This window comes from Danio aesculapii, chromosome 6 (genome assembly GCF_903798145.1).
Source record: "Danio aesculapii chromosome 6, fDanAes4.1, whole genome shotgun sequence".
Classification (NCBI taxonomy): Eukaryota; Metazoa; Chordata; class Actinopteri; order Cypriniformes; family Danionidae; genus Danio; species Danio aesculapii.
This window is the reverse complement of record NC_079440.1, coordinates 60,365,704-60,371,703: the sequence shown is the minus strand read 5'-3', so window position 1 is coordinate 60,371,703 and position 6,000 is coordinate 60,365,704.

Genomic DNA, 6,000 nt, shown 5'->3' with positions numbered 1-6,000 from the left:
GTGTAAAACAAGGACACATCTCTGTTTATAACTGCATTATATGTTACTGAAATGAATCAGACATGATGCAGAATTCCTCAATATTTTATGTCCTTTATTCATTTATTTATATTTTTTAAGTAATTCTAAAATACAGGAATTTGTCTACACACCATCACTGATGCAGATACAATAGTGATGCTGATCTGGCTGGGTAAACTGCATTATTAGATGTGAAATAGGTTTCAGTAAAATATTGCTGTTGAGTCTTATTCAGTTCTGCATGATGTTATTGTGTTGAACAGAAGGTTAACAGTTTTATCAACAGTAGGTAAGCATGTGTAAAATGTCCTGTATGTGCACAGATGTTTATCAGTTGTTGTGTCTGAGTGAGAATAGAATTGCTTATATTTGAGAGATGTAGTTATTGAATGCATTTTGTGCCAAAACAATGAGAATTGATCCTCAGTTTAGCCCATATAGACTTCTGTTGTGCTCACTGTGTCAAGAGTTTAGCAAAAGTGACTTAAGTATTAAGAAATGTGTCCTAGCGTCTGTAAAAAATATAGTCGACTAAATCTATAGTCGACTAAATCTATAGTAATCTAAATCTATAGTCGACTAAATCTATAGTCGTCTAAATCTATAGTAATCTAAATCTATAGTCGACTAAATCTATAGTCGACTAAATCTATAGTCGACTAAATCTATAGTCGTCTAAATCTATAGTCGTCTAAATCTATAGTCGACTAAATCTATAGTCGACTAAATCTATCGTCGACTAAATCTATCGTCGACTAAATCTATAGTCGACTAAATCTCTAGTCGACTAAATCTCTAGTCGACTAAATCTATAGTCGACTAAATCTATAGTCGACTAAATCTATAGTCGACTAAATCTATAGTCGACTAAATCTATAGTCAACTAAATCTCTAGTCGACTAAATCTCTAGTCGACTAAATCTATAGTCGACTAAATCTATAGTCAACTAAATCGATAATCAACTAAATCTCTAGTCGACTAAATCTATAGTCGACTAAATCTATAGTCGACTAAATCTATAGTCAACTAAATCGATAATCAACTAAATCTACAGTCAACTAAATCTACAGTCGACTAAATCTCTAGTCGACTAAATCTATAGTCAACTAAATCTCTAGTCGACTAAATCTCTAGTCGACTAAATCTATAGTCGACTAAATCTATAGTCAACTAAATCGATAATCAACTAAATCTATAGTCGACTAAATCTATAGTCGACTAAATCTATAGTCAACTAAATCTATAGTCGACTAAATCTATAGTCGACTAAATCTATAGTCAACTAAATCTCTAGTCGACTAAATCTCTAGTCGACTAAATCTCTAGTCGACTAAATCTCTAGTCGACTAAATCTATAGTCAACTAAATCGATAATCAACTAAATCTATAGTCAACTAAATCTATAGTCAACTAAATCTAGTCGACTAAATCTATAGTCGACTAAATCTATAGTCGACTAAATCTATAGTCGACTAAATCTATAGTCGTCTAAATCTATAGTCATCTAAATCTATAGTCAACTAAATCTATAGTCAACTAAATCTAGTCGACTAAATCTATAGTCGACTAAATCTATAGTCAACTAAATCTATAGTCGACTAAATCTCTAGTCGACTAAATCTCTAGTCGACTAAATCTCTAGTCGACTAAATCTCTAGTCGACTAAATCTATAGTCAACTAAATCGATAATCGACTAAATCTATAGTCGACTAAATCTATAGTCGACTAAATCTATAGTCAACTAAATCTATAGTCGACTAAATCTATAGTCGACTAAATCTATAGTCGACTAAATCTATAGTCGACTAAATCTCTAGTCGACTAAATCTCTAGTCGACTAAATCTCTAGTCGACTAAATCTATAGTCGACTAAATCTATAGTCAACTAAATCGATAATCAACTAAATCTATAGTCGACTAAATCTATAGGCAACTAAATCTATAGTCAACTAAATCTATAGTCGTCTAAATCTATAGTCGTCTAAATCTATAGTCAACTAAATCTATAGTCAACTAAATCTAGTCGACTAAATCTATAGTCGACTAAATCTATAGTCAACTAAATCTATAGTCGACTAAATCTATAGTCGACTAAATCTATAGTCAACTAAATCTATAGTATAGATCTATAGTCGAATAAATCTATAGTCAAATAAATCTATAGTCGTCTAAATCTATAGTCGACTAAATCTATTGTCAACTAAATCTATAGTCGACTAAATCTAGTCGACTAAATCTATAGTCGACTAAATCTATAGTCAACTAAATCTATAGTCGACTAAATCTATAGTATAGATCTATAGTCAACTAAATTAGTACTAAAAGTAAATCAAAACATGCTGTCGAAATTAACACTGCTATGGAGAGTCCCCATAAACATTAAAACCCTACAGTGTGTGTGTGTGTGTGTGTGTGTGTGTGTGTGTGTGTGTGTGCATCTTTACCCTGGAGGGTTAACTAGGCGTCTGCCTGCTGACCCCTGTGACCCAAGTCTTTTTCCTCGGACCTCAGGAGAACAGCAGGTACACAACCACACACAGACGCAGCACAGAACAGCAGGACAACAAGAGCCGAGGGGCAGACGGAGCCTTCGCCGCGATGCAAAGCTGTTGCATTGTCAAAGAGCTGCTAATGCACTAAATAGAGCAGTGACAAAGACACACACACACAGGCCCAGCTGTCAAACACACACACACACACTCACACGCTGGCACGAGTCACATCAGCAGGGTGACTTCTGCCATCAGGACTAACGCATTTCTGTCTTTGTTGATGTAACGCACGCGGCTTCATTTACCCGTTACAAATTACCATCACAAAGGCCTGCTGGGTGACATACGTGAAGTATTCATACACACACACACACACTGATTACTCTGTCTGGCTCTCAGGGCTTTGATCAGCACTCATCAAAACATTACACTGCACAAACACACTATTATTTGTGTTGTTTTGTGGTAAAATAGCTCAAACTTTCTTAAATCACATCACATTTGATTGAGATGCTAAACTGCTGTAGATAGTCAGTGTTGTTTACTGAACAGCTAATATAAAGTAAATAAGATCAAGCTCAAAAATATTAAAGTCCGTCTATGTGAATATACTGCAGAAAATATCTAATCCCTTTAGAACTATATCATTGTTAAGAGACTCCATGACGGATCTTTTCCAGTCTTATAATGAGCATGAACAACCTTTATTTGTATAGCGCTTTTACAATGTAGATTGTGTCAAAGCAGCTTCACATGAAAGATCATGGTAAATTGAATCTGTGTCAGTTCAGTGTGGTTTAATAATCACTACTGAGAGTCCAAACACTGAAGCTCTACAGATCCCGAACCATGCAAGCCAGTGGTGACAGCGGAGAGGAAAAAACTTCACCAATTGGCAAAAGTGAAGAATTAAAAAAACCTTGAGAGAAACCAGGCTCAGTGGGGCACGACCATTTTAATTTCTCCGCTGGCCAAACGTCTTGTGCAGAGCTGCAGTCTAGGCACTGGAGAAGCTGGATGTCAGCGAGACTCGTCTGTCCCCGGAGCATCACAGGAATCAGTCTCATGTTCTCCACTCCTCCATGACCACCACAGCAGCTGCTCAGGATACGTCCTGGTCCAGGATTATGGAAATCTTGGGATCATCTCGTCGCTGGTCTTGAATCGAATCAGTGGCGCTGCATAGTCTCTGGGGGCCTCGGGATGAGTATCCCCTAGTGGTAATAGAGAATAAAGAGAATAATTAGCGTAGCTGCTGTTCATAGTTTATATAAACGAGATGAAGAAACCTGCATGGAGAACATCCATGCATCATATGATGCACTGAGTGTATGCTTTACTAAACAGATAGGCCTTTAACCTAGTTTTGAACTGCGAGAGTGTGTCTGAGCCACGGACATTATCAGGAAGGCTATTCCAGAGTTTAGGAGCTATAAATGAGAAGGCCTCGACCTCCTTTACTCGACTTTTTTGACTTTACTACCAGAAGCCCTGAGTTTTGAGACCTTAAAGAGCGAGTTGGATTGGAGCGAGACAGAAGATTGGTTAGATAAACAGGAGCTAGATTATTTAAAGCTTTATATGTAAGAAGCAATATTTTAAATTCAATACGAAACTTAACAGGCAGCCAGTGTAAGGAGGATAAAATTGGGGTGATGTGATCAAATTTTCTAGACCTGGTAAGAACTCTGGCAGCTGCATTTTGTACTAGCTGAAGTTTATTAATAGAGGATGCTGGGCAGCCAGCAAACAGTGCATTACAGTAATCCAGTCTAGAAGTCATAAAAGCATGGACTAGCTTTTCTGTATCTGAGATGGATAGAATACTTCATAACTTAGCTTATATATACACATCTATCTATTGTAAAACAGCCCCGCCCCCTACTTAATATTGCCTTTCAGTTGAGCTCAGTTCAGAAACCTCTCAGCAACGTCTGGTGCCGAGCATCATCTTTATCATCATCATCATCATCATCATCATCATCATCTTCAGCAGGTGTTTGTGTGTTGTTGATGGTCAGCAGCAGGATAAAGTGCATCATCTTCATCATCATCATCATCTTCAGCAGGTGTTTGTGTGTTGATGGTCAGCAGCAGGATAAAGGTGTATCATCTTCATCATCATCATCTTCAGCAGGTGTTTGTGTGTTGTTGATGGTCAGCAGCAGGATAAGGTGTATCATCTTCATCATCATCATCTTCAGCAGGTGTTTGTGTGTTGATGGTCAGCAGCAGGATAAGGTGTATCATCTTCATCATCATCATCTTCAGCAGGTGTTTGTGTGTTGATAGTCAGCAGCAGGATAAGGTGTATCATCATCATCATCATCATCTTCAACAGGTGTTTGTGTGTTGTTGATGGTCAGCAGCAGGATAAGGTGTATCATCTTCATCATCATCATCTTCAGCAGGTGTTTGTGTGTTGATGGTCAGCAGCAGGATAAGGTGTATCATCATCATCATCATCATCTTCAGCAGGTGTTTGTGTGTTGATGGTCAGCAGCAGGATAAGGTGTATCATCTTCATCATCATCATCTTCAGCAGGTGTTTGTGTGTTGTTGATGGTCAGCAGCAGGATAAGGTGTATCATCTTCATCATCATCATCTTCAGCAGGTGTTTGTGTGTTGATGGTCAGCAGCAGGATAAGGTGTATCATCTTCATCATCATCATCTTCAGCAGGTGTTTGTGTGTTGATGGTCAGCAGCAGGATAAGGTGTATCATCTTCATCATCATCATCTTCAGCAGGTGTCTGTGTGTTGTTGATGGTCAGCAGCAGGATAAAGTGCATCATCTTCATCATCATCTTCATCATCATCATCTTCAGCAGGTGTTTGTGTGTTGTTGATGGTCAGCAGCAGGATTAAGTGCATCATCTTCAGCAGGTGTGTGTGTGTGTGTGTGTTGTTGTTGATGGTCAGCAGCTGTGTCTCTGGCTCAGGAGCAGGTGGCCACTCGTGAGGGTTTGGGAAAGAAAGAGCAGCATGTGTTTGTGTAGGAGGAACGGGAGGAGGGAGAGACACGCGACACACACACACCACTAACAAATGACAACCTCAATAGACACACTCTAGAAGAATCAGAATCAGCTTCATTCGCCAAGTGTGCCCATACAGTCCATACAGTACATATCAACACAAGAACACAGAATGACATTTAAATAAGTGGAAAATAAAGTAAACAATACAAATTCTGAAGATATATAATGTTGTTATTATTTTCAACTGTACAAATAAGAAATAAAAGTATTTCTATTAGAGTTAGCCTGGCTGACAGCAAGCAGATTTCATTGAAAATCTATTTACACACTTCAGGTTTTGTTGCTGTTGTTAGTTTCAAGCATTTGTTTCCTAAATCTCCAACATTCATTCATTCATTTTCTTGTCAGCTTAGTCCTTTTATTAATCTGGGGTCGCCACAGCGGAATGAACCGCCAACTTATCCAGCACATGTTTTATGCAGCGGATGCCCTTCCAGCCGCAAC